Below are 13,808 nucleotides of genomic sequence, written 5' to 3'. Positions count from 1 at the left end.
ATTACATGCCGCTGGCTTTGACACCGCATGCACTGGTGGTAGTTCCGCCACTGAGTTTATTACAATGTATGGAAAGCTGGCAGAGTGTGAGAGAAGATACTGATCACTGAAATAAAGGATATACAGTATTAGAAGTCTATTTATATTTAGGAAGGTTTTGAACAAGCAATACTGTGGTGTAAATAGTTCCAGCTGCTGCGTGTGTATGACGGCGGAGGGATACACCGGATCTCATTTTGTGCTGTATATAGTTGGTGTATAAATCTATCTTCTATGTAATGTGTTTCCTGCAGCGCTACAGTAAAGAGAATGTAACAGCCACTGTGTCCTGGTTACTAAGGAAACCTATTGAAATTAGAGATGAGCGGGTTCTGTTCTCCGAGATCCCAACCCCCCCGAACTTCACCTATTTTACACGGTTCCGAGGCAGCCTCGGATCTTCCCGCCTTGCTAGGTTAACCCGAACGCTCCGAACGTCATCATCCCGCTGTCGGATTCTCGCGAGATTCGTATTCTATATAAAGAGCCGTTCGTCGCCACCATTTTCACTCGTGCATTGGAGATTGAACGGAGAGGACGTGGCTGCGTTCTCTCCCTGAAAAGCTCCATAATCTGTGCTCAGTGTGCTGCAAATATCTGTGTTCAGTGTGCTGCAAATATCTGTGATCAGTGTGCTGCAAATATCTGTGCTCAGCTCTGTGTCAAGTATATTATCTCTGTGCTGCATTATTGTGAGCAGTATATAGTAGGACAGTGCAGCATTTTGGTGACCAGCAGTATACATATATAGTACAGTACAGTAGGCCATTGCTGTATCTTGCAGCTCTGTGTCAAGTATACTATCTCTGTGCTGCATTATTGTGACCAGTATATAGTAGGACAGTGCAGCATTTTGGTGACCAGCAGTATACATATATAGTACAGTACAGTAGGCCATTGCTGTATCTTGCAGCTCTGTATCACTTCTAGTATCCTGATCAGTGCTCAATATCTGCTGCATTGTTGTGACCAGTATGTATACTGTACTGTGCGACGTGTGTTATACACCTGGTGATTTTATACATCCTGTAATCTGTACTGAGCGATGTGTGAGATACACCTGGGGATTATACACCCTATATTATTATTATCCTTTATTTATATGGCGACACAAGGGTTCCGCAGTGCCCAATTACAGAGTACATAAATAATCAAACAGGAAAACAGCGACTTACAGTTGATGACAGTATAGGACAAGTACAGGGTAAATAAACATAGTTACATCAGCAGATAACACTGGAATAAGTATCAGGTGGCAGAAGACTGCTGGATGTGGTACAGTTGAAGATTATTTAAGTAAGACAAAGGATAAGCACATGAGGGAAGAGGGCCCTGCTCGTGAGAGCTTACATTCTAAAGGGGAGGGGTAGACAGACAGGGGTGACACAGATGGGGTACATAGAGAATGTGGAACAGAGGGTTAGGATGAGATTTGGCTGGGTTTGGTGAAGAAGTGGACCCCCAGAAGGCACAAGTCAATACTTAACATTGCAACATTTTACTGGGCTATGCAGGAGAAAATTAAAAATAGGGGGAAAAAAAAAAAGAATCGATAACTTCTACCGCTTTCAAAAAGGTCAATGGAAGCTGAAATAATGGACAACTACATCATGGAAGCCAGATACAGTATACCAAACAGCAGAGCCGGATTAAGGGGGGGTCCCAGGGGGTAAGTACCCCGGGCACCCCTCCCTGACAGGGCCCCCCGTCATCCACCACAGATCAGACCATAAGTGCTGATCCGATCTGCAGCGCTATAGCCGCCAGCCGCTGACACTGACTCTCTGACAGCCGTCATACAGACAGCGCCACAGAGTAGTGCAAGAATGCCGGCGGCTGTCCAATGGGATGCGTATTTGCATTTGCATTTGGATCTCACTGTCTTTCTGGTGTGCGGGACACAGCGGCAGGAAGGGGGCGGGCAGATGGAATCCGCTCTTACTTACTTCATCAGTGTCCGTGAATCCAGGGCTGTGTACGGCTACAAGATACAGTATTTCTCCCAGCATTGCCTTTCAGCTCTCCAGTTCATCATCTGATTGCCGGCTTACGTGCTGTTCTGCATCAAGCCACTGCCCCCCGTGTCTCAGGCAAGGACACACCCACCCACCCTCCATAAATACTAATAGATATGTACAGTATATATTTGTGTGTATATATATATATATATATATATACTGTAGTTATATATATATATATATATATATATATAGCCGAGACATACATTTACACACATATACAAACATATAGATATATGCACACATATATATCTAGATATATATACTGTGTGTGTGAGTGTATGCATATGTATGTGTATGTATATATATATATATATATATATACTGTATATATATATATATATATATATATATATATAGTCAGAGAATCTGGCGGCACTCTGGAGACTGTTCAAAAAGTGCTTAGTTTAATGGAATAACATCCAACATCCAACAATTGTTTCGGGCCTCCGCCCGTCGTCAGTGATCCCTGACGACGGGCGGAGGCCCGAAACATTTGTTGGATGTGATATAGTCAAATATTTACCTTGAACCTTAGCTATATACTTATTAAAGACAATGTACGCAATAGGCGCACGAGATGCCGTAATGGTACGCACTTAGCGTAGCGGACGCTGCACCGCGAGAGCGGGATACGAGCGGCGCTGACGCTCACTGAATTACACACAGAAAACCTTGTTATCAACACACTAAGGGTATGCTTATGCTGTAAACCTTATTACTGTAATATTACCACAATGTAACACTGATTAACCCTTATCATATGACAGCTGTTGGAGCGATTATGACGCTCAGAAACCCTATATAATAACTAGTAAAACACACACTCCTTGCTAAGGTTCCAACACCTTTACTAGATGATTTTAGTAAGTGAAAGGGAAAAGAAACAGTTACAGCTTATACACTACAGTCCTAACATGAATAACTAAGCAGAATAACTAAACAGAAATATACACAATAGCGAACGATTGCAAATACAAATAAACAGAAAGGGAATAAATGGCAAACACTTATAGGTTAGCTAAAAGAGAACAATTGCATACATACAGAGTAACGAAATGGCCACAGAGAACTTACACACGTGGGAATGAATCGCAAGCGCAGTCCTGGACCAGGGCTCCAGCCTTCAGTGTGAAAACCTTGCAGAGTCTTGTGTGACCAAGCCTATTGCAAGCTATATTTATTTACTAGCTCAAGACATACTACAAGAGACACTGTGTGCTCTCTTTCCATTGGTTAGGGGGTGGGACATGTACTGCACCGGGGATCATTGGTTAGTTCAAGAAGTGGGCGATGGCTAGGACTTGTTAGTATTCCAAATTCCTCTCTGTCTGGTTGTATTGTGGAAAGCTATTGTTTTGGATCTTCCAAACAAACTCTGTCTCTGGGCTTTGTTTACCCCACCTTCAGTTGAGACAATTGACAACTCAGCACTCATTATTCTGGAGAGAAACCTGGTCCTATTCATAAACAAAGGTGTAAGCCCTCTTCATAGAATCTCAAAGCTTAGTGTAAATAAGGCCATTGTATTCAGTCTGTGGGAAAGAAATGACTGAATTCCATTTACTTACCCTTGATATGGTCATGTAAAATAATTGAAGAACAATGAAGTCTCTTTGGTAGATTTATTGCATTGTGAAGTTCACAGGGCTCACGATAAAAGAATATCATGAACTGCACATTGACACGTTGATTTCATCTTATATACTTTCATCATAGCATTACATGATCTAATCAAATTAACAAGCCAATCATATACATAGACCAATTACATTTCAAATATCAGAATATATTATAATTTATAAACTCCCCTTATGGGGGATTTCCAATTAATTAGCTCAGCATCTTGTGATTATGACTGTTACATTAAAAATATACTTTTACCTTCAACATACTTTCGACTTCCCTTTTCTATAGGATACTAGCTAACCACAGTCTATGAAATACTGTAAAGCTAGACTAACTTCCTTAATTGCTACTAAAATCAAAGTTTCTGCAAACATATAAGAATCTCATTTAAAGCAACAGTTTCTTTTAAGCAATAGACAAACTGACATCCAGCTTCCATTTTGTGTATTCACTTATCTATATCAACCCTGCACTTATTTCTAATTTATTTCTGAATACAATCCATCTTATTCTCTACCTCTGCGCATAACCATGCGCAGGAACATGCGAATCCCTCCCAACTATCATAGGCACAACACCCCTTCAATACCCCACAGCTGGACACCAAACACTACCCTCCAACCTTTGTCTGAGCCCTCCCAGCATGCAAAGAGGAATCTCTCTGTCCAAGGAGTTTTAAACTTACCATACTTGCTGACATTGTTAAGGGGAATATTTAACTATAATATACGCTATTTGGGTTAAATATGTCACGATCGAGTCGCACGCTACAAGCTCACAAACTCCGCCGTATTTACACATCCCATGCGCACGAGACGCTGAAGCGTCCCTTACAAAACCTGCGGGGATGTGTACGCACGGGGGACCAGGCGACGAGCAGCATGCGCACACATTAGGGGTTAATACAAGGCATATGAATCATGATATTTTTCGACTTTGACAGTCCAGCGTTTGGCAGTCAACAATAACTGCCACTATCTAAATAATCCAAACAGAAAAATATATGTTATCATGAAAATAACTCATTATGATTGGGAGTAGGGAGGAGAGGAGGAGGTGGGAAATGTATGACCTAGTGAGATAGCAAAAGCATGTGTGTATGAGATCCATATCTGAGGGGTCATGCATCATCGTGCCGTACGTGTTCTAAATCAAGCTTCGAGGTATTGCAAAGTATACATTTGAATCCTTCTTATCCCATATCAAGGGTCTGTGGATGGGCTGTCAAACTCTACCGAGCTCTTTTCGGCTTTTGGTTACAACAAATGGGGTGCACATTAGTTGATGATACATGAAGGGGGAGAATATGTGAGTGCTGATATATGGGTCTATATTCCCTGTCGCCTATGTGTGTCATTACCTGAAGATAGTAGAGATGAAGTTAAGAAACATGCGTTATAAATGCAGTCATATGATTATGTGAGATTTAGTATGCAGTCGCCGATTGGGGTCTTGTTGATGTCTTGTCTGATGTCTTTTCCGGATTGTCGTATCTTTACTGTAGCTTTAAGGTTTATTGGCAAACAAAAAGCTTTTTCAAGTGTCCATAAAAAGAATTACAGTCTCTAAAAAACTCATTAGGTGTCTGTGACACAGTTCATCAGTGGTCTTGTATAAAAGGTCATCAAATTCTTCTTCCAGGTGGATCTCTTGGTACCTCGGAGAAAATCAAAGGAGAAACGGGTGAAAGAAACGGTCCTTGGAATCATATCTTATCACAACATTGTCTCAATCGTTGGGTCATAAATTCACTTCAGGCAACACTTTTCCAATGTAACACAATCCCTCTGAGTTTGGGGCAAGGAACCTATACGCCTTTCTCCCACATATGAAATATGCGTAATCGGGGAGAACATATGGGATGGAAAATGACATAACCATATTACAAACCTTCCATGAAAACAGTCCTATCCCTAACTCTCTCATCTGTCTAGTACACGTATCAGGCTGTATGACATGTGCACAGTATCCTGGTGATACTTCTCCAACTCGCATGATCCTACTTCCTAGGGTGTACCTATACTGGAAATATTTTCCACTGTTGGCTATTTGGCGTATAAGTTCTGAGTCTAGGGGCATTCTGTCGGCTCTGTGTGAGAATGTCATGGTTTGGTTGTTCCATGACACTTCCCAATTTCCCGGCTTTCGGGGATTGGAAATGTTAAAACATATTAGGGACCTATCTTCATGGTATTGATGGAGCCTCAAACTAGGAGGACTAGAAATATTAAACCTCTTGTCCACCGGTCTCCCACCCTTTAACTCAAGTACCTCATCTACCGTTAAAGGATATGGCACTAGTCCTGACGTTCTATGACCTTGAGGTACTTGTGAGCACACCCAACAGTCTGTCTGATTTAACACTTTACCCACCAATGAGTGATAGTCACTCAATGGATGCCGGTCCATATTAATATTAAAACGGGACTGACATTCCTTGATGCAGCCATCCTCAACTATGTTGTCACAATTCCTACAGATACAATTCTCTTCAGCTAACAATCCTTCACAATGTCTATTGATAACATGGCTACCAGATCGTTTTCTGATACTCGCCTTTGCTCGGTGATTGTGTTGCTCTTGGAATTCTACGCCTCCATCCTGATCATCAGATCCCATTCCAGATCCTTTCTCGACCTTACTGGTACTCTCACCGAAACAGACTGCTCTGGTCAACAACAGGGTCAACAGGAAAACACGGACTGCAGTCTCTTGGGGCGAGTCCATCTTACAGGAGGAGAAAGGGAAAGTTGTAATGGGGGTACAGAAAATAATTGAAGGGGAAAAAAAAACTTGTTACGATGATTTGTCCTCTGGTCTTGTTGTTCTTCTTGCTCAGATGTCATCTCAAAGGTGCTGTCTCTCAGTCTTCCCAAAAACGAACACTCCGGTGATACAATATTCTTTCCAAATCAGCGATCTTTCTGTAAGGAGCATAAAATCTTGCATTACCATTTGTCTAACTGATGTGTGACCTACCATCCGTAAAACATGAAAGGACAAAAAGAGAGAGAACAATTTGAAAAGGAAAAAAAAACATTATCAGATTTTCATCAACAGGCTGTCACATCAACATGTCCACCAGTATCTCTGCATAGTCTCCCCCCCACCAGTATTTCCCCTCTCCACCCTTTGCGTCTGGCCAAACACAACGATGCGGGTAAGACATACTGGGGTTGGGTAGACCTCTGAAAAGACCAAGTAGCCATGTGACGTTTGAGTTCTATTGGTGAAAGTTACAGATGAGAAGAAAACATTTAAAGCTAAATTACAAAGTTTACCTGGCCGTCCCTGTGTCTTACAAGGAACTGACCTCCCAATTACATTGACTGTAACCTCAGGATTACTATCAAGGCTCATGATCAACTTTACTGGCTGCACATTACTGGTGCGGCCCAAGATTCTTCATATGTGATCCCTGATTACAATTTCGTGTGTCATGACTTTGCTCGTGTTCTTGTCTAGGGGGTCTGACTTTATGTGGGCTGTTACAGTTGGTGGCATAATGCCCTTCTCCTTTACAAAGATAACAAACCCTTGGCTTCCTCCATGTGCCAGTGGCCTGGGGTTTCGGTCGATTTGATGCCTCCTCTACTGTTTGGATGCTCATCACCATTGACTGCTCTCCCTGTGCTTCCCTGATTCCTTGGATACCACGGTTATGTTGTTGTCTAGGGGGTTGATATACCTTCTGTAGATCTTTAAACATACAATCTCGTGCATAATGACCTTCCTTCTGGCAGCTATAACATCTTATCACATTCGACTTACCCACAGGGGTCTGGGGCTTCTTACCCTCCTGTGACTCCCTGTGTCTCGTGATGTTCCGATCATGATCAATAGCGGCCTCTCTCAAAGTAGCCACCGACAAACCTCGCCAACATGGTTGGGTGGTCTGTACCCTCGTCCTCAATACTTCCTTTAAACCATCCATTAATACATAAACTACTACTTTATGAGGTGCATTTGTCTGTGTATGGTATACAATACCGTACTTACCCGTGGACACGACCTCACCTGACCCTCCGTTAGGGGGTTTGACTACTGCCTTTACCGATTGGTTCGTGCCCACCTGGGTGTCTCGTATGATGGCTGCTGGAAAAGGTGCCGACATCGTGCTGGGCTCACTTTCTTGCTTGTAATCCTGAGGGAAGTTTAACATGGAGTGCAACTTGCACGGGTTAGAATTTGTACATTTATCAGTTTTCCTTCTATCATTATTACATTTATTACAATTACTCTTATCATTAATAATACAGTTACTAAGTGCACAATTATCATCATATCCCAGTATGTCATTCTCTGCAGCCATTTGTTCTCCAGTTGCCATGTTTTCCCTGATAAGGTGAGAACCAGCTGTGTAAGCTAATTCCCTTTGTATCTCACCTTCCTGTTGCCATAAATGTAAACAATCATAATGTCTAATCCTCTGTTTTGCAGATTTTATTAGACATATCCTTCTCCTTAAATTTTGTAACACCTCAGGACTGAAACTGCCTACTCGTGGGAACTTTTCCCCATCATGCACAGTCACTCGTTCCCACTCATTGCATAATACCTCTGCGTGTGATCCATATTTCTCACACATTATGTACCTCACCGACCCGGCTGGGTGCGGAATAACATCAACCTGAACCTTGGTTGATCGCCCCTTACTTGAGCAACTAGCCCCCATTATTTGCAGGCATTGCCTTCTCAGCGAACCCTTACAAAAAACCAAGTTCCCAGAGGTAAGGCGACGGTGAAAGTTTAACGAGTACCTTCACACACTCTCGCCCACGTCGACCAATATGCCCACACGCTGCTTTAGCGCTAGCGTACTCAACCTAGGGCCCCTGCAACCTGAACCTCTATTTACTGTGGCATGTGGGAGTGATCCGCAGAGCACTTACCCTCCCCAGTAAATATCAGTTGCTGGAGAATTCCTGAGTGATCAGCGAACCTCCCTTAAAATAAAAAAACCTACACAAATCACGTTAGAATGTACAAATAGCGTTCATGATCCCACAGTAAATTTTAATGGGTATCAAGGTAACAAACTAATGCACACAATTACATGCGGTACAGTCGCACTTCGTATAAATAACTGTTATTTATACGCCTTACGACCAGCGGAATCGGTTGTTTGGGCTGCGAAACCTTCAGCCGGAGCTTTTCAAAAAACAGGCCTATATGGGTCTTACCTTTTACCTTAGCGGACCTCCTGATCGGCTATAACACTACTTGCTCTCTTTTACGTCGCCAACCCTTTCTTGGGCGCGGAATATATTTATTTAACGCGAGATGCCTCCCACGCCACCACGCGATATCACTTCACGGATGTACACACCTACGAGGCTCGATTTCTAAGGTTCACCAAAGAGAAAAAAACTTTTGCATACACACGCTCTTTCACCTCATATACTCTTTGACTTTTCTGTACAGAAAATTTTTCTTTCACTCAGGTAACACAGGCTAATCCCAGAGGAGTTGCAACAAGAGAAGGATCTTTTTAAACTAGTTTTAGGAGACTGAAATCAATTTGTGCTATTATCGCGTTGCTCCCGTATCGCCTTACTAAAACAATGTTATCGTGTGATTTGTATTTAGCAGGCGCATCTGTACGCACGTTGCGTAATACACGCTACCTGCGTAGGCCTTTGCGTCGCGTACGCTTGACTCGCACTTGGTGAGAGACACGTGTACACAGCCTAGATACGTCCGCAGTAATACAAGTAACACGCTTCTATAAATGTAAACGATATTTAACTATAATCGCTTACCGCACATCACACAGTATTCCACTGTATCAACCTTTAATTAGGCCAGGCTATGCGCGTGCTTTACAATTACTCCCTTTAAGTATTAAACTTACTTTTAACTAAAATAGCAACACATTTTTCTCAGCACGTTATCAAATGCAAATGGCAAACAGGAAGGTAGATAGGTGAAAATACACAGATACAATACAATTCTAAATTAATCTAATAACATACATTGATGTAAACACACACATATAATATTACATCTATGTACTAATCACTATTACATCTATGAGACCCATTCACTTATTCAGTGCTTCTAATTTGCATATGAATGTGCCCTTGACTGTGTGTGAAGGTGATTTTTTCACTGCCAGGAAAAAGCAGCCACACAGGTTAATTTGCATTTCAATGGCTTATCCTACAACAAGCAAAGTTTAACTGAATCACAGGAGGTAAGGAAGAGAGAAAAAAAACAAAAAAACAACAACTTTGTTTTATCTGTGTATCGTTCTTAAATCAAATATTCATTTTACTATTAACTTACATTAAACCCTATCTGAACTATTTATAATTGCTTATGCATGGGTTAAATAAATGCATTGGTAACTCAAATGGTGATTTCTTTTTGACGAGGGACGGCTGATTATTCCTGAGTCAACTGAAAATCAGCCATTCAGAAAAAAACAAAAATTTTGACCTTCCCAAAATGGCTGCTGCTCCTCCCCCTTCCACATCCATGAGGGTTACACAAAATGGAGGACAGACCATGCGGCTTCTTTTGTCACAAAGAAAATCATCATACAAGCCCCTGAAGTTATTTTAGGCCTGGGTTAAAAATAAAACTATCAAGCTATGCAGAGCGATTAAAATACATTCAAACCTACTTAAACAGATAACAATCCAATCTGAATCAAACACAACATGACTCGCTTGAACCTTGCCCTGCAACAATATAATCGGATATGCAGAGTACAGGTGTATGCTTGTATTGTGTGCGCATTTGGAGCCAAACAGAAATTAAAAATCGTTTAAAAAGACAATAGCGTAACGTTCTTACCTTCCGGTCCCGGATTCCACCAGCATTCCTACAAACCAAGAGAATCAGACGCAGATGCTCATCTGATCAGCACTACAAGATACCACCTTTCCGCCCTTTGCTGATCGATAAAGTCTGCGCGTTTTCGCCTGACTGCGGATATGAGGTGGACCGGATGAGATCCCAATTGATATAGTCAAATATTTACCTTGAACCTTAGCTATATACTTATTAAAGACAATGTACGCAATAGGCGCACGAGATGCCGTAATGGTACGCACTTAGCGTAGCGGACGCTGTACCACGAGAGCGGGATACGAGCGGTGCTGACGCTCACTGAATTACACACAGAAAACCTTGTTATCAACACACTGTAAGGGTATGCTTATGCTGTAAACCTTATTACTGTAATATTACCACAATGTAACACTGATTAACCCTTATCATATGAAAGCTGTTGGAGCGATTATGACGCTCAGAAACCCTATATAATAACTAGTAAAACACACACTCCTTGCTAAGGTTCCAACATCTTTACTAGATGATTTTAGTAAGTGAAAGGGAAAAGAAACAGTTACAGCTTATACACTACAGTCCTAACATGAATAACTAAGCAGAATAACTAAACAGAAATATATACAATAGCGAACGATTGCAAATACAAATAAACAGAAAGGGAATAAATGGCAAACACTTATAGGTTAGCTAAAAGAGAACAATTGCATACATACAGAGTAACGAAATGGCCACAGAGAACTTACACACGTGGGAATGAATCGCAAGCGCAGTCCTGGACCAGGGCTCCAGCCTTCAGTGTGAAAACCTTGCAGAGTCTTGTGTGACCAAGCCTATTGCAAGCTATATTTATTTACTAGCTCAAGACATACTACAAGAGACACTGTGTGCTCTCTTTCCATTGGTTAGGGGGTGGGACATGTACTGCACCGGGGATCATTGGTTAGTTCAAGAAGTGGGCGATGGCTAGGACTTGTTAGTATTCTAAATTCCTCTCTGTCTGGTTGTATTGTGGAAAGCTATTGTTTTGGATCTTCCAAACAAACTCTGTCTCTGGGCTTTGTTTACCCCACCTTCAGTTGAGACAATTGACAACTCAGCACTCATTATTCTGGAGAGAAACCTGGTCCTATTCATAAACAAAGGTGTAAGCCCTCTTCATAGAATCTCAAAGCTTAGTGTAAATAAGGCCATTGTATTCAGTCTGTGGGAAAGAAATGACTGAATTCCATTTACTTACCCTGCACTTATTTCTAATTTAATTCTGAATACAATCCATCTTATTCTCTACCTCTGCGCATAACCATGCGCAGGAACATGCGAATCCCTCCCAACTATCATAGGCACAACACCCCTTCAATAACCCACAGCTGGACACCAAACACTACCCTCCAACCTTTGTCTGAGCCCTCCCAGCATGCAAAGAGGAATCTCTCTGTCCAAGGAGTTTTAAACTTACCATACTTGCTGACATTGTTAAGGGGAATATTTAACTATAATATACGCTATTTGGGTTAAATATGTCACGATCGAGTCGCACGCTACAAGCTCACAAACTCCGCCGTATTTACACATCCCATGCGAACGAGACGCTGAAGAGTCCCTTGCAAAACCTGCGGGGATGTGTACGCACGGGGGACCAGGCGACAAGCAGCATGCGCACACATTAGGGGTTAATACAAGGCATATGAATCATGATATTTTTCGACTTTGACAGATGTTATTCCATTAAACTAAGCACTTTTTGAACAGTCTCCAGAGTGCCGCCAGATTCTCTGACTATAATTGAATGTTCATTCCTATGGAGGGCACCGGAGCAGATGCTATGTAAGCAAGGGGAGTGCCGGCTATGTGAATGCTTTATATATATATATATATATATATATACCCAGAACAAAGAAACAGCGGCACTCTGGGGCTTTCATCCAGAAAAAAACTTTATTAAATAGGTCACAAAAACATATACCAACGTTTCAGGACCCGTATAGTCCCTTTGTCAAAGTGTGACAGTATATATATATATATATATATATATATATATATATATAAAAGTAAATAAATGTCTCTCTTATATATATATATATATATATATATATATCAGTGTGTGTGTGTCTCTCTCTATGGGCGGGATGTACTGGAGTGCGAGATCGGCAGAGATGCAGGATGCCGGCCGATCTTGGACGTTTGTTAAAGGGCTATCACTCACAAGACATGGTTTTGCCTTGTAAGTGACTGACCCTTTAAAAAAAATGTCTGATAGCGGCCGACACCCTGCACCTCCGCCAATATCGCACTCCAGTACATCCCGCCATGTGAATGTATATATGGGGGGGTGTTTGTGTCTCTCCCGCTATATATATATACACAGTGTGTATATATATATATCTATAGATGATCAAGCTTAATAGATGCTAAAATAGAGTGCAATGTAGTCATGACACACAGTTGGTAAAGAGTATGCTCAGCTTTTAATGTAAGCATGGTTTTAAATGTTTGTAACACATAAATTGTTTTCTTGTTGTCAGGTTGCTAAGCAACAGAAAATGAATGCAACCCTAGCTTGGCGCCTCCTGGTGACGTCGGGATCCAGTGACGTCAGTTGCCTGCGCGCGGACCCGGCTGCACCGAGCGGCGTGGAGTAGGTGAGTGAGTTTAGCAATTTGTGCACATGTTAGATAGGGTATAAATGTTTGTCATTTTGTATGTCATTTTGTGTATGATTGTGCCTGACGACGGGCGAGAGCCCGAAACGTAACGTAGGAATAAAGGACGCTATGGAAATTTGAAAAAGCCTGGAGAGTGCCGCCCATTCATTTGCAAGCTATCACAGGGTCACAGACCCAGGGAAGGCACCAAAGCAAGTAACTTCATGAGACCTTATTTATACTGAGTGCCGGATCAGACCGTATATGTATATATATATATATATATGTGTGTGTGTGTGTGTGTGTGTGTGTTTGCATGCCTCTGTCTCTCTATATGTGTGTGTTGTGTATATCTCTCTCTCTCTCTTTGTAATGTAAATACATACTCAGACCAACTCCACCTTATATATTATGTACTTGCCTAGGTGCCCTCCCAGGTATCCAACTACATATATGTATGTAGCTCAAGTACAATGAATGTGTTGTGAGTGCCACCTGCAAAAACATCTATTATATTATATATATATATATATATATATGTGTGTGTGTGTGGGGAAGGGGGGGGAGGCATTTGATATGCCGGCTGTCGGGATCCCGGCGCTCAGCATACCAGCACCGGAATCCCGACAGCCGGCATACCAACAACTATTTTCCCTCCTGGGGTGTCCACAACACCCCTGGA

General features: G+C 41.8%; 1 long non-coding RNA gene across 2 annotated transcripts in view; it reads left to right on the top strand.

The window, feature by feature from the left end:
* Nucleotides 1–13,808, top strand: part of LOC134935821 (uncharacterized) — a 60,014-nt gene that overhangs the window by 25,293 nt on the left and 20,913 nt on the right. For both annotated transcript variants that reach the window (XR_010180412.1, XR_010180411.1), the window contains exon 2: nt 13,007–13,123. This is a non-coding gene — a long non-coding RNA (uncharacterized LOC134935821). The remainder of the gene's footprint in view (nt 1–13,006; nt 13,124–13,808) is intronic.

This window comes from Pseudophryne corroboree, chromosome 6 (genome assembly GCF_028390025.1).
Source record: "Pseudophryne corroboree isolate aPseCor3 chromosome 6, aPseCor3.hap2, whole genome shotgun sequence".
Classification (NCBI taxonomy): Eukaryota; Metazoa; Chordata; class Amphibia; order Anura; family Myobatrachidae; genus Pseudophryne; species Pseudophryne corroboree.
Note: the sequence above shows the minus strand (reverse complement) of the source record. Positions and strands in the feature narration are given on the sequence as shown.